Raw genomic sequence first — 23,818 nt, 5'->3', positions numbered from 1 at the left:
TCGGACTTTTTTTGATTTGTCTCTACTTTTTCGTCGTTTTAAGCCTAGCGCTATTTCGCACGAAATAAATGACAGTGTAAGTATATTTTTAGGCTTTTTACATGTACTTTTATTTAAAACGGCTGTGATTAAATACACGGCAGTGAAGATTGTCTTTCCATGTCTGTAAAAAAGTATAGTAGTTAGACATAAAAAGAAAGTATAGTAGTTAGACATAAAAAGAAAGTATAGTAGTTAGACATAAATAGTTCGGTTTCTATTGATTGCTTATAATTTATCTTTCTTATATTCGTCACTTAGGGTAATATTAATATCGCAGCCATTATTAATTTTTGTCACATTTTTTAAATAATGGGAGAAAAAAAGCTCCCATAATTTAAAAAATACCTCTTTAACACGGTCAAGATACAAAAATCAATTCATCATAATTATATTCAACCATTATCAATCCACTGCTAGATGAAAGTCTCAATGATTGCATATTATATCTGCCTGTCACGAATTTTCCGAGCCCAAGTAATCCTTGCAGTTTTTAAAATTTTATCTCTCGTTCCTCTATCTTGAGATAATATTAATATTAAGTCATTAATACATTATATAATAATTATTATTTTTCCTTATTAATGTTTTCGTTTTATTTATTTGTTTTTCATTCTGATAAAATCATAAATCAAAATTTCTGTTAGTAGTTCTTTACTTTTGATAAGAACAATTTGATATTTACTACTTTTTTAACAAAAAATATTAAAATATTTAACAGACTGTTGTTATATAAATTGTTTGTACTGTATTTAGCAGAAAACTATTTTTATTTGAAACTTTTTTTTTGTGAACAAACAACGATCATTCTTTATTGATTTATATGGAGAAAATATATTGTCGCTGCGATGTAATTCAATATGAAAATTTCTCTATTGGCCGTATCAATTTATATTCTTCCAAATAAAATATATGGAGGAAGTGTTAGAAATATGGAATACCATTTTATTTTCAGCTTCTGGTAAAATATATACCGCATTTAATGTAACTTTTGGAAATATGATTCGTTGTGAAGCAAAGACAATAGTTTAATGGAAGGTAGTGGTTAAATGACATATGTATGTATACAAATATATTTTAAAATATATTTGTATACATACATTTGTATTTCTTCCTCAGCAGTTCTTTAGCATAACGAAATTATCTAAAATTTGATAAAATTGCAGCTTGTAAAATGAATCAAAAGTGTGTTCTGTTTGTAGTTTCGGATTGTTTATCCAATTTTCGTTACAAAATTTGTTTACAATGAATAGTTATAAATTGTTGTTTAGGGATTGATATACAATAAACGAACAACAATAATTGCCTCACGAAGCAATTTTTCGATAGTTTCTAAAGTACATCTTTTATGATTGCGCATTTTGAAAAGAATCAGCAGCATCTATACATTTAGTTTTTTCGGATTCCAGTCTCGTGAAGATTTGCCTTATATAGAATTATTTTCACGATTTTCAGAGAAATAATAAAATGAAACATTAAAATATTTTTTAGACCAAATGGTTTTCTGCCAGTTTTCTTATCCCGTGTTGGATTTACGATCTTCAAGATCACGACAAAATCATATACAACCTTTCGACAGATCTGATGTACAGTACATACTGTACTCTGTATATGTTGTCGACTTACTCTTTGATTAACATCGAAACTGATATATCATTTTTCGTATGTCAGTAACAAGGAGCTATATTATCTTCTTAAGTGGGAACCCCTTTTTTTATTGTATATCATGATTATACATCAAAACTAACAAACTTTTATCTTGAAACAGTTGTTTTTAAAGATGCACTTATCAGAAGTTGTTTGGCCGCCATACCGTGCACGCGTGATTCTGTGGCTATTTGTGAAGTTCATCGAAAAGAAAAAGCTAAAAAATCAACGAGCTTGACGGCTTTAACACGCCAGGCAATAGTTTTGTATCAGTTCATTATCTGAAGAAAAAGAATTATTCCAGAAGATGGTAATAGTTTTCTACTAATTTTTAAAATAATGTTTCTTCCTTTTTACAAGTAACTTCACAGATGTCCACAGATTTGTGTGTGCATAGTATGGCAGCCTCTGAAAATTTCAGACACACAAAACTGATAAGTGCATCTTTGGGAAAAAATTTTTTAGATAAAAGTTTGATCATAATAAACAATAAAAAATGGGAATTCTCATTTTAGAAAATGAAGTTAACTCCGTTTTTATCTATTGTAGCACCAACTTCGATGAAACCGGTAGCCCATGTTAGGCTTTCCTGAAGTCTAACATTTTTTCTTTAATAACTTTTTATAGGGTATGTATGTCAGTTTTCGAGTTATTCTAGAGGATTGATTAAAATCTAGCAGTACTACCATTCCAGTAATTTGCGGTAAAGCCACACAACGCAATTCTCATGCAGTCGCAAGAAAAATGAGTTTGAAATTTTCTTTTTTCCTTATGTACCGTATTATATGGGTAATGTGTTTATTCATTTGGCTATGCCGTTGTTAAAGGTTCCACTATTGTACTCTGTTACAGGTTAGAATCTTATTTTTTTAAGAATTTTCTTCTCTAAAGTGCGTTCAAAAGGATTGTTAGTACATCGTACTCTTTTTTTACTTATAGTACTTTTATTTTTAATAAAGTAAAACTAGTATTATGTAATTATAACATTTATTTGTTCTGGAAGAAAAAATTTTAAATTATTTTCTACTTTTTCGTGATTTGTATTTTACGATATATGTATTATATCAGCAACAGATGTCGAGTACATAGAAAATTACTTTCTTGCCTAGTCTTGAATTTTTGGTGCAACAGCATGATCTATTTGAGGGTGTCAAGTGATATGAATCCGTTCAACGATCAATTATAAGTATAATAAGCAAAAAGATTTTACTGCGTAACACTCTCAACTCGTTTATTTTGCTACATAAATAATTCAACTCTTGCAAAGGCGAATTTGTTATTGTGTAGTCTTGCCGTGCGCCTATCTGAGAATTATAAAAGGCTTAAAATTTTGAATTATAATGAATATAAAAATGTTTAAAGTTCATAGCAAATAAATGTTATAATAATAACAAAATAAATTTCTAATTTTAACAAAAAATTAGTAGAATATTTCGAACAGTTAGAAAAACTTTAAAAAATAAGATTCGAATCTGCATCATACAGCGTAGCAATAGAACACCTATGCGCTCGGCTAATCCGCTTTTTTGTTTTCTTTTTTTATTCCTTTGTGTTTCTTTTCAACAGTTCCCGCGATTTAAAATAATTACGGCGAGGGTTTTTACGCTAATGGAGGCTCTCGGCCTTATTCGGATATTTCGCGCATCCGGACGACGTGATGTCCCAATTAATTCAGATAATTGTAGTTTTACTGTGTATCAAACTCAAATTAGACCAAAATGGGGAGAGCCATCTCTTGCGAGCGAAAATTTAAATATTCAAGTAGCTTATCTTGGATACAAAAAGGTTACTTTGTATAATTTAAATTTTAATCATATATTTGAGTATTTGCATTTTAATAGCAGAATATCAAGAAAAAGATTTTAGAAATATAGAAAATTATGCTTTCATTTTATACAAAAGAAATTGATATTTGAATATTATGATGGTGAAACAATTTTTCAAGTAAAACGCTTATGCTTTCAAATCAACGTGATCATAATTGATTAATTACTAATTACTATTTCTCGCCGTTCTATTTTACAACTATCTCGTAATGATTTAATTTTACCTTGTTGTTTAATTGGAGAGAGGGGGTTTGTTTGTAAAAAACTAAATTTTCCGACTGGTTTTATCTTTTGTCCACTGAAAAAAAAACAAACAAAAAAAACTGGGACGACGCAATGATCTTATTCGTTCTCTCGTTGATATGGTCTTCCGTAGAATTACGAGATATTCCAGGGATATAGTTTTTCGTATTAGTGCTCTTTTGCCATCTTACGATTCATAACCTAAAAACCTGGAGTTCACGTAAAATAGTATAAACCATATTTATTCAAGCGAAAAGCTTATTTAGTGTTTAGAGTAAGTATTCCTAATACTAATAAGTTTAAATTATTACGTAACAGTTAAAAATGGTACGAACATTAGCACATTCCCAAAACAACTTTTGTTTTGTTCTAAACAGAAAGGTCGGTCTCATTCGTTCGTCTCCCATCCACAACAGGACTGGCTACATGATTGAAGCCTGATTTACACGAAGCATAGCAGCTGGCACGCAGACCCGCGTTGTCGGAGGCATATCCATTTACACTAAGCGTACGCAAGCAGATACGAACTTCCTCCATCTTTTAACGAAAAAGTAACTGTTGAAATCTGTGAGCATGCGCATTTGAGAAAATCTTACATCTATCTGTTGTTAAGTGTCTTAAAAATAAACAAATTTTCGAGAAATTTGTCTTTGAGATACTATTGACTCAACTTCATTTGCTCCGTTTCCTAAACAAAAAGTTATATTTCAATAATTGAAGCATTCTCATCATTTAAACCCTGTTCTCGACAAATTTTCATTATTAAATTCCTACTATTAGTTCACACTCTCCCTATATATATTTATATATCTTGTTCAAATTTTCAATCGTTAATAAAATACTTTTTATTCATCCACTCAAGTTCAAATATATTTTTTTAAAACTTGTACTGGATGACACTTGATGTTAATACAGTTTTTTCAAGTATTAATTCATTAATTAAATTTAATTAATTAATTTTAGTTTTATATAAGAGTAATTTTTTCTCCCATATAAGATATTTAGCATATGTATATGCATATTTATATTAATTGTAATTATTTAATAAAAAGTAACTAGAATAAAATTTTTCTTTGTTGACCTAAGTAGGAATTGACTTTAAAAATTTTTTTTTATATTACTTGTTTTTAAAGTAATTGACTAATTGTTCGAGTGTCTCCTATTTATTTTTTACATAATAATTTGTACGTTTATAATTTCCGGATTTTGATATTTTTCTTAAGTTTGATAAGTTTATATCGAATAGTTTATCGATCACACAAACACTGCATTTTAAAATGCTCGCGCCATCACACTGAAAAGTGCATACATATTAAGAAGTAAGCGTAGAAACTCTCATACTAATCAGGTCAACTGAAGCTAGCAGCTGTGGTTTAAACTAGCCTTTGAAAAACAATATCTACAGGGATTTATAAACTATTCAGTTTATAAATAATCAAAATTTATAAAATTCCCGTATTAACAAAATAAATTCAGTTAAAGTTATCACAATGCTAAGTTTTTAAGTCGATGAAACTAAAATGTTACTTTAGTTTCCTGAGATTACACCAATCAGAATAGCGCTTGACCACGGATTAGTGCTCACCGACTTGTGCATTCAACAACAATTAGATGGAGCTGCCATCAATTATGTGACCATTTTCGCTCAAGTTTCCACGCTTACGGAGGTACGCTGTTCATCGTTATGAGTCTTGTAATATGTTAACATGTCAAATAATGCCTCAAGCGGATTGGTTCGCCCCACGTTTACAGCCATAAAAATTCATTTTTTAATCCTCTATATCAGGGGTGGCCAACAAGTCGATCGCGATCGACCGGTCGATCGCCAAGCCAATTTTGGTCGATCGCTAGCGATGTCTTGACTTAATGTATTATATTTGTAACCGAACGCAACTGTATGCATGCAGTTATGACTCGACTCATAAGCAGTGAGTGCTCTTCGTACTGAAACAGTGTATAAACATGTATGTATTTCACACTTCCCCCTCCCCACTTAGACTATGCCTATAACAACAAGTCGATCGCGACACATTTTTACGATAAAAAGTAGATCTTAAGTGCACAAAAGTTGGCCACCACTGCTCTATATGGATGGAACTGTCGTGTCGTGGACGTGGGTCGCTAAAAGGAAGTGCCATTATTTAAAGTTAAACGAAGCGGATGATTGCGTTTACTTACCATCATCTGTAATTTGAGCGCGACAGGTGTTGGCTGTCTAAGCATCGTGTATATCGAGCTTTGGTCGAATTTCAGTATAGAGAACGATGTTTTTGATATCACTGATCTATGGATATCAAATATTAGTATGATTCTACTAGCTCAATGTGTGGCTGGAATTTTATTAATTTACTTTTCATTCAAATAGACATGTTTTCTTCAACGATAAGTATATTTTTAGTAGTATAAATAAATTTTGAAAGTTATATTATCTAACGTATTACTACTATGATTGTTGATCAGATGTAATATTTATTCATTTCTGGATGAATATTATTGGGCGAACAGAAACTTTGAGAAAAGTTTTCGGAAGAGTTTACTTTAAATCTATTCTTACTTTTGTCTAACAAAATAAAGTAGCGTTTTGAAACGCAGAAAAAAAAATAACGGTGATTTTATTTCTAAAATTTTTTGGTGGTATTAAGGATTTCACAGTTTTCTCCGATGCGATTATAAAGATACATTAATTTTACAGTTACATTAGTGTGATACTCACTTTAGAGCAATTCGCTATACCGCACTTTTCAATTATACCGTATCAGTGGCGTAGCTACATATTCAGCACCCTGGAGCAAGCAGAATTGGTGCGCCTCGGAAGAAGTCTGTGAAAATTTGTTTTGAACATTTAATTTAAAAACATATATCTAATTATTTCGATTTAAAACCTTACTTAATAACAGTTTATTTGAGATTCAAGGCATTTCAACAATAAGATATTCAATTTGATAAATATGTAATAATAAGATAATATTATATAATATAATAATATTTAATATAATAATAAAACAAAATATAATTCTTGAAGTACGGAGTGCTTAATAATATTTATTAAATATATAAACTGTATTGACAATATGTATGCAAGTTTACATACATAATAATACATAAAAAAAACTTCAAGATTGTTGTTTTCTCGCTTTTTCGTTTGCAAATCGGTCGAAAACTTTCTCCAAATTAAGTTGGCAAGCTATTGTTTTTAAATTGATATAGCCAAGGAATTAAGACAGTGTTGTGACACGCTGCTTCTTAAATAAGTTTTGATTAATTTTAGTTTTGAAAAACCTCTTTCTGCTGTCGCTGTCGTCGCACGTAAAGTAAAAATGAGGAGTCCTGCTATAATGTCGGAGAATCTACTTGAGGATGCGATGTGAATTAAAAGTAAATCAGCGACTTTGCGTTTAGAAGTAATTTCTTTTACTCGAGTATAAAAACACATTTTTAACAGTTGAGGTCCAAAACTAGGCGAAATGTCAGAGGGGTATGCCGATTGTAAAAATTCTGATCCTTCCAGAATATTTTTATCAGATTACGCGACAAGATATGCAAATGATAAGCACTTAAAAAGTGTACAAAATTGTCGAACGGATTCAAATCTAATAGTCAATTGATTAATTATTAAATCCAAACATTTTTTTTACAAATGCTTTTACAAATTTTATTTTGCCCTGTCTAACTTAGCGCCCTCGTAATTCGTGCGCCTGGAGCACTTTGCTCCAACTCCACGATAGCTACGCCTCTGTAACGTATTTATGTCTATAATTTGATGCTTGCATTACTCTTAAGAGGACTTCCGGAGCTTTCATTTATTATATTTACTTTTTCATAATAATGATTTAACATTTATTTGCACCATTACATCTGTTTATTTACTTAGTCATTATTTAATTGATTTTGTTTATGATTATAAATTTTACGGAACCGAAAATGTAAAATGTTTAGCTTGAGCTTTATACAAAAGGGTAAAGTTTAATCTGAATATGTATCATATAAAAAATGCCTAATAAACTGATCAAATTTTGAAAGAACATCAATAAAATTAGTAAGAATTTGCTTGATAAACAATAAGTTTGCTAAACAGACCAAAATACTCTAGGTTGAACGAACAATTATTTATTGTGACATTGGCCGGGCTGTTAATTTTTAATCATATTTTTAATTTATTTCATTTAAAATGTGCTCTCCACTTCAAATAAGTACTATAGTGTCTTGTAGCCTGCATCATACTTCTTCGTTAGTAATAGAGTCGTGCCGGCCATCTATTAACTGCTTTCAGGAGAACGGGACTATACGGCACTTCCGGTTTGCATCAGAAGCTCGTGTATAGTTAATCGGGCCTCCGGCCCCTAATTGTTTTCAAATCCGGACTCGAATTTCATCTATCTAATCCAGTTCTCGAGATTATGGACGGACGGACGAAAGTGGAAATTTATAGGTCTACAATTTTTTAAATTTCAGCCCAAAAAGTTAACTATATTGTAGTGCCGCTTATTGTAATCATTTTGGGATTCGCCTAAATTGATAACATTATGCAAAGTAAAATAGACTAAAATAGAAGAAATCTAGTTCCATTGACTCTGACTCATTGATTCTAATAATTTTAAGATGTATTACTTGAAGACGTATTAATTAATAATTAATTCATTCAGTACTGTATCCGTTGTCAACTTCAAAGACAGCTAGAGTAAACGCATCAATATAAACTATTAACTGTGGGAATATAACTGATTAAAACGATTAATTTAAAGCACTGGTTGAGACCGATAAAAGTAACTTATAACGATTACGTGTTTATCAACCACATGTTAGGGCTGCACGAAACATAAAAAAGGCCTATTTACTTGAAGATAATAACAACAATAATGAAATTGTGATCGCAATATTCGAAGGTTTTTAAATGTATTATAAATTGTATGTTTTGAGACCTGCAAATTTTAATAGCTTTGAATTAATAAGCAATTGAAAGCATGGTCTAATATCTTTTAATAATCGTTTTATAGTTATTTTATATATGTTTAATAAATTTTAAATACTTTTTATTACCGAATTTTTTAAAGAAATTATTCGGTTTAAAGAAATGTTTAAATGAAATATTTGGTTCCTTTATAATCACTTTGTTTTCCTCTTATACAGAACTTATTATTAAAGGTTCTCCATCGCTATTCTAGCGTCGATGGCAACCTTTTTCTGAAGTTAGATCAGAATTGAATTTCAAGTTTATTAACTCCAAATCGCGGTCCAAATATTTAATTTGATTAATTATAAAATATCAAAAAATGTTAATAAATTTTATTTATTTAACTTTTTAATATATATCATAAAAACAACAATAAATTCTGTATGAGTGAAAAGAAAATAATTATATGATTATAACAGAAACAAATGTTTTATTTGATGAAAAATCTGATATTGTTTAATTTATGATGCCTTTTTTATGAGGTTTATAATTGAGACCTTTCGTGACAACTTTAGGACCATATTTTCATACTACGTAGTAAAGTTTTGAAATCTATCAATTTTTAATATAATTTATAGAAATCTAATACTTTCTACATTAAATATTCAATGCAGGTATCTCGAAATCGTCATGCCTCGAAATTTGGTTGGAAGGTTGGTATTAGAGAATTATCGAGTTTGTACTGTACTTGTGTCAACGAGTTTAAATTTGTTTTCATTGTAGCATCATTTCGGGTATTATCATTTGATGAAATTGTTATCGTACACATACAAACCCAGATATAATACTTCTTTATTAGCTTTGTACTTGAACTACTTATGAATCACCTTTCAGCTGTTCTAATCCACTGTTCAACAAGTGTTCGTTAATTGCTTTGACCCAAGGTCTTCCTGCTAGCTTTAAGCTGTAAATTGCTTTCTTGAGCTTGCATGCTTCCATTTTTTCTCCTCTTGAATTCTGGTTATTATATGAATGCATATTTATCTAATTTGCTATGCAGGAAGTCTATCTTAACACCATATTGTCTTCTTTTCTAATGTTTATTTGTTACAGTTGATAGTAGTATTTTAAATGTTTCTTTTTTCACTACTGGAGTGAACGTTGATGTCGTACTGGAGTTGTAATTGACATCGAATTCTTCATAGCAAAGACTTGCTGATCTTACCTTTCTTCTGCTTACTGTTCTATCTGGATTCACACATAGTATTTTGTTCTTCAAAACCCTTTTGATTTGATAGTATTCATGATATCTTTTCTCAACTCAATCTATATCTTATACTTCATAATTGACTCGTATTCTTCCTCCGTAGCTCGTTTCCGTTTCCTTTTTTTCTTACACATTTGCGCTTCCTTTTAATTTTGAAGTATTTGCCCTATTTGCCACTTCTTCGTTTTCATCTTAATTTTCTGTGTCTGTGTAATTCTCATCATAGATGTAATTCCCCTCTTCACTCTAATCTCTTATTTGCTCTGATCGTCTCAAGCTAAGCACTTCTCTTTTATTCAAATTCTGATTATCAATATCTTCGAGAATATTAACTTTATTCTCAATATTCTTATGCTCAATAATAAGATTCTCATTAATTCTTTCTTCATGACAATGTATCTGTTTTCTCGACTAGCTTCCACTGCCGTTATTTATGAAATCAAGAGTAACTTACATAAATTCATCTGTCTGCTTTTCTTCTTCTCTGTTACACAATAATTCGCTTCCAAATCTATTTTTTTTAAATATTCGCTCTTTAGTTTCTTCTATTTTGTTTAATGCAGAATGCTGGTTTCGGCTAGTTTGGTTCACGATTCTTTCTTTTTTTCTCTATATCTATTAAAATTTTGTTCCCCTTTAAACGTGTGTTCTGATTTTGATTTTTGCTTGATGATTATTCTCTGGATTATGCCAATACTCTCCACTCTTATGGCTTAACTTTTCTCACGTGAAACAATTTTAGAATTAGAAAATCTTCCTTAGACTGAAAGACCAATTCACGGTCGCAGTACTGTCCATTCGGTAGTTCTTCTGAAAAACAAACTCAGCATCAGCTATTGTAATTTCTGTCAAGCTTTCCAACTTTCGTTCGACATCATGATAGTTGGGGATTAATAATACAATTAATTCTCTGTCTTCATTCCTTTTTGTTCTTCCTTCCTTCCTTCCTTCCTTCTTCCATTTCGCTTTTTCATTGAATTCGTGTTCTTTTATTAATTTGTTTCCCCAGTTTCTTCCCCGAGCCATTTGAGTTTTGGTAATTTTGTTCTACATATTTTTCTGTTTATTTTTATGTCTCTTGTATCTTTGTTTTAGATTGCTCTTATACTTCATATACAGTTTTTAAGTATAAAATCAGGCTCACGTCATTTTATGCATGAAGCAGGTTATAATTGATTCGCTCACTTGCCAAATTGATTAACCCCACAAAACAAAAAAAGTATAAAAATTGATAATATAAATTATTTTTAAAAATTTTTTTTAAACTTTAAATTTAAATAAACATTGTAAAATGCATAACTGTTATATATACCTTTATATATCGTTATATTAAAGCTATGCTTTAATATAACGATATATAAAATTAGTTATATTGATATATTATATTAATATAACTGAATATATATATTCAGTTATATATATAAAATTAGTTAGGCGAAAAATGTAAAAATAATAACGATTGTATTAATGATTTACAAACGAACTTAATCGATTTGGCCTGTAAACGGCTCAATTCTTAAAGCTTCGTTATTTGTGAGATATTCATAATATTTGTAATAACATATTTCCTAATTACAAGATAGTTCTTTCTTTGTGGGCCCGGGAATATCTGTTAAATCATCCAAGTAGAAAAAACGTGTCTAGATAATAATGAACGAATCTAACACCGAAGTTTGGGTTTTAAAGGAAGAAACAAAAATCATTCAAAGGACATGACAATATAATATATGTATATATTAAACTGCAGAATCGAGTTGTTATTTGAACGTGTGTGTTTAGACAGGATACAAGACGAAAATAGCATTCCATAAGATATGTCTAAAGAAAAGTTTAAAAAGTGGTTGAAATGTTACAAAGAAATTTCGGTGTCTAGTGCAGTGACATCATTAGAAAAATACCAAGTTGTTGCCGAAGAAGGTTGGTTTTAGAGAATTATCTGATTAAGAGTACGAATTAAATATGAAAAAACACAATACAAATTGTTTTTATATACACTATAAGTTACTATTATAATCGCAAATATTTTTTAAATGTAGACCTTTTCTTGAAGAATCTCAAATTACTTTTAGCCCCAGGTTTTCAAAATGTACGTAAAGCTGAAGCATATATTATTTTAATATAATTAATTTATGAATAAAATATTTACATTTTAGAAACGTTTGAAATTATACTCCCCTTTAATATAAATTAAAAATTTAAATAATTTTTCAAAATATTGTAATGTCTAAATTATAACTTTTAGTTTACATCAAGATAGAGAGGTCAGTTTTATGCGACAGAACAAGTAAATTTTGCAAAACAAAAAGAAAAAAAACACAACAGCTTATTTAAATAAAACTACAGTATTTAACTTTTAAATTAATTATTGACTTTTCAAAAATTTTAGATTATTAATATTAATTATTGTATCAACAATCTTATGCATTATCAGTGTTTTCCATTTGTGTTGGAGTTTATTAAACAAATATTGTACATTCTTTAGTAAAAAATACGTAAAAATTCCTTTTAACTTGTACTTTTTGTCCTTCTCAAACTTTGTTCCTACAAGTGGTCCATTAGATTAAACTACTTTACACTGACAATTAATTTCGGAATTCACGCCCATCCAACAGCCTGGCCGCGTGTTGTTTGAGGATTTTTCATGTGAGTACATAGGAACCAATTTCCCAAAAAAATTTTTCCCGGGAGGCGAAGCCTTGGCAGATAGCCTATGTGTTGTGTTGCCTTGCATTAATCCAGTCTAATTCGAATTTTGAAAAGTGTTTTCTTCCCATATTTGATATAAAATAAACAGACATCTTTTACTATATTTTAAAAAGAGGAAAATAAGTAAATCAATATTAATAACATTTAAAATTTCTGGGTTAGAAAATTTGAAATATTCAACATTTTCGAACCCAGTTTACTTTGTATAATCTTTAAATATTTTTATTATTTTTGAATTGTTAAATTTCAAAATCACAAAGAATTAACTTTGACATTATAGAGTTCAAGAAAATATTTTATTTTATGAATTTAGTGCGAAATTGTATAGCATATAAAATTGTTTTTTTATTAATTATATGATTAAGTAAGTAAATCGATAAGTACTTTTCCGGCTTTGTTATATATAACAAGCGGAAGGTATGACAAAAATGTACCCCCATGATTTTTACATTTTTGGGCTCGGGACCTTGAAACGTCGAGGAATATAAAAATAATTCGGGGCACGGTTTTCTGTATGTACGGATGTTGGTGTGTGTGTGGGGGGGGGGCACGATTTTCTTCATTCTCTTTGATGCTGAATAACTCCTGTGTTTTTTATCGAAAATTTTGAAAATTTGCAGGGAAGCTTGTATATTAAGGGGATTGATACCATTAAAGTTTAGTGGTTAAAGGTTGACAAGTTGGGGAGATAAAATAGAATCGAATGTCATATATCTAGTAGGATCAAACTTAATGGTGAATAAATTTATATCTTAGTTTTTTTAGGAATATATTTTTTGTTGTGTACAGGTGGTTATTTCGTGATATCATGGGTACAATACATTGTGAATTTCGTGAGAGTGTCCTTTAGCCTATATATTTTGCTGCAATTTGAAAAATTGTAGACCTATAATTGGCAGACCCTATCGTTTGTCTGTTGTCTGTCCTTAGTCTCGAGAAAAAAGTTGGATAGATGAAAGATGAGACCAGATATAGAAAGCCTAGCGGCAGAAAGTTCCGATTAACTATAATTTCCGATGCAAACCGGAAGTCACGTTATTTCAATTCGAAATTTTTCTTCTGAAGTAATGTTAGTTGAATATATCTTGAGTAAGTTATACACATTTTTTACTTCTCTAATCGATGATAATTAATTACTGAATAGTCCTTGTGTTTGATGTCTAGAATTTCACAGCGAAAGCTAAGAATGCTGTTTAAATAGCTAAGGAAATTTAAACGCACAATACAATAAAAAATAATAATAACCGCGTGTTTAAATATATCTCCAGTTCTTAGTTTATTGAAATATCAAAGAAAAATCCACATAATATCAATATATTGTTTGTAAATTTAAGATTAAACTAGTCTCTTAAAACACTTCTACAAAGTCCCAGTTTTCTTCTTACAATAGACTTCGTTTTGCTAACAGTTTACTCAAACCAACAAAATTTTCAAATTTAATATATTCCACGCTATCTGCGCGCAAAATTTCAAATCTTATCTTACATTACTTATTTGATGAAGATGGATTTAAAATGTATCACGAAATTACCAGTGTTTAATTGCAGAAAGTTTTTAAATAAAATATAACAACAGATGGTGCCACAGACGCAGTTTTAAATGTTGCCGGGAACGTTAAGGAACTCGTTTATGGATATTTTAAAGTATAGTATGCTACTTGTAAAATAAACTGCGTTTTGCGTTTGTTTATAGTGAATAACTTTGACACATTAAGATTTAAAAGCGTATTTAATTTTTGCTTAATGTTTTTTTTTTTTTTTTAATCGACAGTGTTCGATAAATGAAAGCTTTAATTAGTTTGAATTTGTATTTGATACCTTTTAATTCAGAACGCAGCTCATAATTATTAGTACAGTATTGTGCCCCACTCGACTGCAGATCTGAAATCTTTACATCAATATCGATTTTATTACTGATGTATTCATTTCTTTTCTTGTGATACTGTAGAAAATCATATCTTCATAAGCTTATTTGCATACATAAGAACTGTTAATGTGTTAATGTAGCTTCGTTTAAATTATTTCGCTATCATTTAGCAATCGAAGTTGATTTCAGCTTTGATGATTCCGAATATTCGAAAGCTTGCAGAATAAAATCGTTAACTGTTTCTGTAGAGATGTTTTTAAACGAAAACCAATGTGAATTTTTCTAATCGGTTTCCAATATGTAAATTTCTCATTTTCGTAAAATTTATGGTGATACCATCTTGAAGATTATTACTTACACCATATACTGTACATCTTGAATAAATAAATAAATTTATAGTTGTTTTTAATTGCTATCGATTTACATCAATATTTTATAAAGTAATTTTGAACTTCATAAGTGTTTTGTTTTCTTTTGTTCGTTATTTCAAATAATTTTTATTAATAGTAATTTGCTTTATAATGTAATGATTACAATTGCAGTTTTAATTTTAATTTTTGTCTTTGAGTAAATTTTGCCACACGTACAGTTTTTTTTTCTGTCATTATAATCTTTTTTCGTAATGATTTATTTCTTTGTTACCCCCCTTTTTAAGGTGTTGTACTTATTAAATTACTGTTACTACGATATCGCTGTTTAACAGTAATACATCATTTTTCATAACGTACAGTACATTTTACATTATCTTCAAATTTAAACTGAAATTTATTGATGTTATGTTGTTTAGGTAACTACATAAAACTAATAAAAGTTACTAAAAATGTATTTACACTTTTAAATTTATTTTTCATTTCGAGGACATTTATATCTAGATATAACTATATATAATATAAACTGTCTAGTTCGTTGATTTTGCTGACCGAAGTTTCGATACTGTATTAGAGTTGAGTGTATTGTTTGTATTGTGGTTAATGGGAAACAATATCCTTTCAATCATGTATTGTAAACATTTACTATCGGAAAATTGTCTTGAAAAGCAGAGAACAGCGATATTATGGAAGAGTATCAATTTAAATTTTTTATTATATTACAGTAGATTTTCATGTAATGTTAAATGATGTGACATTATTCATTCAATATGGATGAATAGTAATTTTGGTTGCATTATTATGATATTTTCTTTTGAATGTTTTGCTACTTTTCACCTAGTTTTGTTGGTGTATTTTTATTGATTACAGTATTTTTATTATCTACATCTCACAGCTTAGCTCAGCTTCTGTCCATATTCAACTTTTTATAATTCGTGGTAATCGTCTTCGAATTTTCGTGACTCTCCTGTACATGTTATGCTAGAAATGATTGTCGTTATTTGTATCATTTTAAAAAGTTACACTTATATTACTTTTTAATAATTCTCTTATTCTAAAAATTATTTACAGTTCAGTTGCTTAATGCTCAAATAGTTTTCATTAGTATGCTCTCATTTTAATAACAGATCCCATACTATGTATTTGTTATTACAGTAGTGAACTGAAAATCGGAATCAATTGGGGACTGGGGTTGTTCAGATTAGGGATTTGTTCCGATTACGGTTTATGTACGAAAAAATATATTAACCTGTCCGATGTTCAAATTTTTCTCCCGCTTGCGTGGGTCGCTTCGTGTTGAATTTTCGTCGATTTTAAGCCTAACGAAAATTTTTATAATAATAATCGAGGCTATCGTATCGTTAAAAATTATTTCTGCATTTTGTACAAACAAAATAAATATATTGAAGAATATAAAAACATGAAAATTATACTTTAGAAGTAAATTTAGTATCAAAAACGTTCGATTCAGCACGACACAGTCCGACTGAAAATCGTGCCGATTACCGGCGATTCTGATTACCGGGGTGCCGGTTTACGAGTCTCTACTGTATTACAGATGTAATTTAATTTCAGAAATGAGTTTTTGCTTCAACACATCTAGCTCAGCTCTCGGCTTCCAGCTCCAGTCGGCTCGGCTCGCATCTTGCCTGCCGTGATTTCAGCTTAGCTTGGTATTTCCAAATAACTGAACTGAGCCGTGCTTTCCCGAACTCTACTTACGGTCGTATTCTCCAACAACGTTTTTAATGGAGAGTTTCGTAATCCGAGATTGAATTATTGAACTTTTCGTATTCACTAACACAATCTAACAGTGGATTACAAATTTTTCGAATTGAAGTGATGAGCTATGTTACAAGTTATCTGATTTGTCTGAATGCTTCATGACTAGGGATTGCAATTGCTGGATCCCTCATTCAGCAATCCAGCTAGATCCAGCGCATTCTTCGGCCTACTAGATCCGCAAATACTCAATTAACTTTCTAAATAATGGCGCAAAAGTCTACGTTATCGGCGTTGCCGCTTTGCTACGTGCGCTATCGCTCGGCGGCGAGAGTGACGTTGCCGTTCAGTGCGGCACGTGCTACACCCTTCTCTATTCGCACCGTCCGCCCTTTTACCTCTGCTGATCTAATTGCCAGTTGACTTTCCGCTCTTGCAGAATAAAGTGTCTTCGCGCTAAATAAAATAAGTAACTCCTCTCCTAGTCCTGGGGCATAATTCTAATTTACGGTCGGTTGTGACGTCAATGAATCACGTGACGGAACGATTTATGATTATTTGATGACCCTGAAATCAACTAGCGTAGAGGCAGAAAGGGCCTTCTCCGCAGCGGGATATATATGCAATTCATTAAGAAGTAGGTTGGGAGACAACACCATCAATACTATTTGTTTCTTGAGATTCTACTTCCAGAAAAGTCCAAAAAAATAACAGAAGTGATTGATTTAATTTTATTTAATCCTTTAAAATACTTTATTCAAGACAAGATTTATATTTTATAACTTCTACTCTAATTCTATTAAGTAAGAGTTTTTAACTTTTATTCTATAAGTGGTTAGTGGGCTAGGCTAGACAATTTTATTGTGAAAATTAGAGAGAAATAAGACTACCTAGTTAGTTAAATAGTTAATTAAATTAATGAGTATCAGTATCTTAGATATATGATGATATGAATGTATGTGATTCATGATTGTGATAATAATAACTAACTAGTAGACTACTACTAATTACTTACTCGCTACTTTACTAACAGTAATAATTAAATTACTTATAAATAACTACAGAGTGATATGTAGAGCCTATATAAGAAAACTGGTAAGACTGTTAGCCCCACTGATTATTCGTCCCTTACGTTATTATAATATATTAATGTGAAATCTGGAAGTTAAGAACTGAAATTTCTGAATTTTTTCACTCCAGTTATAAACGGCTTAATCAACAACATTCCATACCCGGGAAATTGTTGACCCTCGACGGGCAACGATCGCCCCCTAACTGTCAACAAGCCGTTATTCCCTCGGTTGCAGGTAGATCATCTTGCACGATGGTTTACAGTTAGCGTCCGAGCTAGCCGTTTATTTAAATCCCGGGAACACCTATGGCCCAAATTGCGATCCGTTATCGATCACGTGACAGGTTTTCCCATCAAAAAAACTTATAAAAGACGCTTCCTTCCCCCCTAAAGGGCTCTCCGATCGTCTCTCCATTACGAACTGTACTGCGCCGTCGACCGAACCCGAAAGTTTCAAAGTTTCTTAAGTTTTGAAGTGCCATTGTCCAGTCTACGAATTCTAAGGTTCTACGTGCCATCGTCCTATTAACTGACTTTCCGTCATCCCGAAAATTATCGTCACTTCTGAGTGAATATTTACCTACCGGGACATTCACCGGACTGCGTCTATTACGGACTTGTTAAGAGGTATGAAAAATATTTGTAAACTCTCTCTCTCCGGACCCCCTTTTTGTATATGAGGGTAGAAGTGTAGTTTTGTTCGTTTCGCTTTTAATAAATCTTGTTTTGTTATAAAATGGTGTCTTTCTTGACTGTCGGCTTCGCCTTATCGTCGACCCCATCCTTCCTCCTCCTCCACTCGCGTAACGCGTAATGCGCCGTCGACGTAACAGCCATCCTTGACAAGTGAGTAGCCGGAAAAAGAGGTACGACACCCTCTTACCTCCCCGGGATCTCACATTAATATAAATTAATTAGTAGTATTACCTTTGCTATTATTTAACTTAAAGATTACATTTTAATTATAATCTAACTAAACATTTAAAGTTAATTATCTCTATCTCAAGTGTTAAACCGAACCAAAGTTAAGTTTACTACCTAAATGTGTAAGAAGTGTTACTGATTTATAGTGACCAGTCTAAATAATAAAAGTTTCTTAAGTATTTTTTAAAAAAATGTTTTATTTTTTTAAAAAAATACCATTAATTGCTGGATAGATAGATAGAGATAACACTTTATTGCACCAAAAATACAGCCGCGCTGGATCCAGCTGGAATGATGTTGGTCCAGCAAAAATCCAGCTGGATTGAAAACACTGCTGGATTGCAATCCCTATTCATGACGTGTCTACGAGAACAATCATGCATAAATTAAACACATGCTTTCAAAGATTATTAGATAGCTAGTTTCCCCTCACCGCTGGAATCTATTAACTTCCAGACAGAAGTATTATTAGAATTAGACGTAAACTATAAAAACGTTCTAGAAAATAATAAACAGATGAATAATAGATATACAGACGAATATAAAAACTAGTAAATAATCGTTATTTTGTTCGAAAATTTGAAATATAAATGAAGCAAATAAAGATAAAGCTGAAACGAAAGGAGAGAAGTTTTTTAAACTGAAAATCCTGTGATGTAATCGTTTAGATAATTCATCACTCGTAGCATCGTTGCTTATTTTCAATTTGTAAGAGCTTAAAATCGTGTAAAAATTAAATATATTTGTCATTTTACAAAGATTTAAATAGCGCATTTCTTTAATCTGTTATTCGAGTATTAACCTTCCGATAACGGTAAGTTTAATCATAATACAGATTTAAGTGTTATATCTACAGAGTGTCTCAAAAGTCTCCATACATTGACATAAATCAAGCCCACCAGTGGCCGAATAAATGAAACTATTGAACACTGGTAGTTGGTCATTGGTTCGTGCCTGACCAATGGGCTGGCCACCATGTAGTGTTCTGGGTTTTTTGATGTGTCTAACACCAAACAGAATCCAGTTTCCGCATAGGAAGTCCTGCTAGAAGTTGCCTCATTGGCAGATCACCCATGTGTTTCCGTTTCCTTACTCCGTCAATCCACTGACACAAATCTTAATGCTGACATTTTGTGAATAAAGTTACATTTCACTTTTGTATGTATGGAAACTTTGGGACACCCTGTAGAATTAATGTGATAAATACCGATTTTAATTTAATTCACAATTTAAATCTTACTCTAAACTTAACTTAGGTGGTGAACACGAATGCCAATGAAATATTGTATATTGACAGGTTTTTATAAAAAAAAAAGAAATATCAAATGTATTACATTAATTGAATTTGAGAATTTTTAATTTAATTTGATAATCGTTTACGAATATTATAACTGCTTTATATTATCTTCAGCAGCTACTCTGTAGTGTTTTGTCTTTTCAAATCTAAATAAAAAATATTTAAAACATAATTAATAATGTATAAAGAGAAAATGAAAATCAATTTATATCGCAGATTTAACTCATCGCTAAATCTAATTTATTTCATAATTTATCTAGCTTTTTATTTTATCTTTGCCATAAAGCGGCCCCAATGAAATTATAACTCTTATTTTAAAACTAAAAAATCATTTCAAGCAATAATCGACAGCAATAATCACGCAGTAAAATGAAATGAGTATCCTAGTTAGAATTCTAGCTATCGGACGGAGTATTTCAATACCTCAATTTACCGTTGGTCAATCGAATAGTTCGTCGTTAGCAAACTCTACTAACAGACTAGCCTTTCCTAACGTCGGTATAGTTGACAAGCACAAATTAATTTTTAATAGTGCTTTATTATCTTTTAATTCCACTTTAATTATATATCAGGGGTGGGCAAGCAAGAGTTCAGTGGGAGCCGAAATATAGCTTTTGCAAAATGCATGGGAGCCGCAGTTCTGTACTGTCGTGGTGGATAGTATGGTAAGGCGCGCGATTTTATTATATGATATAAAGCAAATATTGAATTTTTTAATAAACATATTTTCACAAAATTATAAAAATAAAATTGTAAAAATAATAATAAAAAAGCAGAAATTAACACTTTCAGCAAGAGGCGCATGTAACTCAAAAAGAGCCGCATTTGCTCATGCCTGTTATATATCAGTGAATAAATTTCGTTTGAAATTAAGTGTAAAGTTTGTGTTCACAATTAGCTATGATTTTACTGTATTAAATAAGTTAAATATAAAATTCAGCCAAAGCTTTAGAATGTTGGTTTGAAAGATGATTGTTAATTCTGTTATTTCGTTTCGCGTTTGTTTTTAATTTCAGTAGTATTAGAATATAGTTATAAAATCTGCCTCTCTCTCTACAGAAGTCTACTACTGCTAATTGGGAAATGTTTCTTGTTCGATCCGGCCACAAAAAGTTTTGGGTTGAGATACAGTAGAACACCGATTGTCCGAAAATCGATTAACTTAAATCGATTTCAGAGAATACTAATTCCAGAAATTCCAAGTTTTTATTGGCGACGATAAGCCGACTATTAAACTACCTAGCTATTATTAATTTTACTATTATGTACTTTTATTTTGAATTCAAAGTTTCATCACTACGTTATCATTATGTGCTTGTTTTTTTTTTTTGACAATTTTTTCGTTATTTCGAATTATTCGTATTTATTAAATTTTTATGCTTTAGTCGTTTTCTTATTGTTGTACTAGAATTAAAATTAATATTTTTAGTTAATTTAATGTGTTTATCTTGTTATTTTTTCTCCATTGAGTAGAACGATTATTCGAAAAAATCGGGTCGGGACACCGATTTTTTCGAATAATTGTTAAGTCGTTCGAATAGTCAATTTTGAATAATTGACGTGTACAATATTGTATTTCACTGAATATTTTGTTTTTTGTCGTAATCAAATGGTTTTTGTTACTTTATCGTTCATTTTATCATTTAAAAACATTTCAAGTATTATTGAAATTATTACTAAGAATGTGATAACCTTATTATTCATATGCTTAGTCATAAAAGGCTACTAGTTACTAGACTGAAAATCTTATTAGCTCCAGTTAGAGTTATTTATGTCTCCAAACAAATGACATACTGAAATCCTTTTCCCCCTCCATAATTCTTAACCTGTTTCCGTGAGGCAGCTGATTTTTCTTGATTTTGCTTCGTTTTATGATCATATGACCTGACCTTTCCTTTTTTAATCGGCCAGAGCTACAAGACTATGGGTAAAATGATAACGAATTTCTTGGTATAGTTATGTAATAGCGGAATAGTAGTTTCCAATACTCTCGCTCTGTAACTTCAGTGATCTGATGAGTTATGTTCAGTGACTGCTAATCGTTGCTTTTAAGCGATACTCGGAAAGCATATCAAAATTACTCTAAAATGAAATTAACTTTCTGTTATCCGAGTCTCAATATTCAAAATTGAAATTCATAAAACTCAATTTCAATTTTTGGAATCATGAATATTTGCCGCAAACATTGAATATAAAAATATTTTTGTAAATAAATATTAAATTTATTCATACATGATTTTAAATATCTAGCTTAGTAAATAGGCTAACCATTCTTAATAATGTATGCTTTTTGTGATCACTTTCTATTCATTTGTTCTCTTATATATGCTACATTTTATATTATATGATGTAATGTATAATACATTTAGTATTCATACATTTATGTTATGTTATGTTTATATAGTATTAATACTACTAAAGGTAATATTAATAATTATATTATTAAAATTATTTTAATAACAATTTACAAATTAAAATATATCAATTAACTTAGTTCTGTTTAATTGTTATATGCAGTATAAATTGTCCGGCTGGATTCATATGTTGTTATATTAAATTTTCTGTTTCAAATCTTGATTAATGATTTTTTTCTTACAGATATTAGGAGCTTTAAAAATAACATCAAGAAGCATTAAGAGTAAGTTTATTATTTTATAAAATTACATTGATATACGGAATGTTTCATTTGTCCTTTATGTTTGTTCTTTTAGTATTTTAATTTTATTTGTAATTTTCGTTGTGATCTTGTTTTACATTTGAGGTAATTAAAATTCTTGTTTTATATTTAAGTTAATTTAAATTTAGACACAGATATCATAATTAAATTCTACATTTTGTTATGTTTATCGGGTGGGTCAACTCCTAAACATCAACAAAATTCATTGTCATCGGACTTAGGTATGTCCTCAAAATTCCAGTCTTTTATTTTAATTAGAAGTGGAAGAAATTTGAGTTGGAAGGTTTGCAAGATACAAAGCAAGTTAAAAGCATTTAAAAAGAAGCATTTTTCTCTAAATCGGAACTGTTTGTTTATTTTTTGAATTTAAGAATCAAGTATTCAATTTTTAATTACATTTTATCTATCGATAGAATTTAAAAGCAGAAAAATAATTCACTATTTTGAGAAATAAGTTTTTTTAATTAAAATATGAATTTTATTTGACTGTTATTTAGCATTTTACATGTAAGTTCATTTTACCATCGCTGGTGAAATAAACCTATTAGTTTGTAGAACGCTAAGAAATTTTAACTATTCTTACGAAGGCAGTTCTGAATGGGCTGCAATTTCAAAAAAATTGTAGACCTATAAATTCCCACTGTCGCCTGTACGTTCGTCTTCCCTTAATCTCGAGAACGGAATTAGATGAAATCCGAGACTAGATATGGAAACCTTAGGGGCAGGAGACCTCAATTGACTATAAATGAACTTCTAATTTGCACCGGAAGTCACCTTATTTCAGTTCAAAAGTTTTCCCCTGTAAGCAGTTAATAGATGATCGGCACGAATCCATTGTTAAAGGAAAAGTATGATGTAGAGGGACAAGATACTACTAATTTGAGGTGGAGAGCATATTTTTAAATGAAATAAATTAAAAATATGATTAAAAAGTGCAGCCCGGCATTGTATCGATCTCACAATAAATAATCGCTCGTTGCTCATAAATTTACAAAATCATTATTTCTGTTTATAATGTGTATAAATGAAAATGAATGAAGACATTCCAAAAGCTTGAAAATAAAGAAGCTAATTAAGTATACGCTATTATTTACTAAAAGATATGATTTTAAAATATTGATAATTAAAAATTTTAAAGGTATGAGAAAATTATTATAATTTTCTTTTGTTTCGTATTATTTTTTTCTTTCTATCTTCGATAACTGGCTGAAGTTTCATTTATTTTCAAACCTCTAATATTCGCGTTGTTTTCATTCTTACTTTCCCGTGTGCA

The 23,818-nt window shown here is 30.3% G+C and overlaps 1 protein-coding gene and 1 long non-coding RNA gene across 3 annotated transcripts in view; both read left to right on the top strand.

Annotated features, from left to right (window-relative positions):
* LOC136969169 (zinc finger and BTB domain-containing protein 45-like) overlaps nt 1-23,818 on the top strand; it is a 285,864-nt gene that overhangs the window by 152,893 nt on the left and 109,153 nt on the right. The gene's annotated exons all lie outside the window — the stretch shown is intronic.
* LOC136969193 (uncharacterized) overlaps nt 1-23,818 on the top strand; it is a 158,257-nt gene that overhangs the window by 114,743 nt on the left and 19,696 nt on the right. Inside the window, exon 4 of the long non-coding RNA XR_010879784.1 lies at nt 22,467-22,506. This is a non-coding gene — a long non-coding RNA (uncharacterized lncRNA). The remainder of the gene's footprint in view (nt 1-22,466; nt 22,507-23,818) is intronic.

This window comes from Centruroides vittatus, unplaced genomic scaffold, assembly GCF_030686945.1.
Source record: "Centruroides vittatus isolate TY-2023 unplaced genomic scaffold, ASM3068694v2 contig_1035, whole genome shotgun sequence".
NCBI classification, from domain to species: Eukaryota; Metazoa; Arthropoda; class Arachnida; order Scorpiones; family Buthidae; genus Centruroides; species Centruroides vittatus.
The sequence above is the reverse complement of the archived record's forward strand: the minus strand, read 5'-3'. Positions and strand labels throughout refer to the sequence as shown.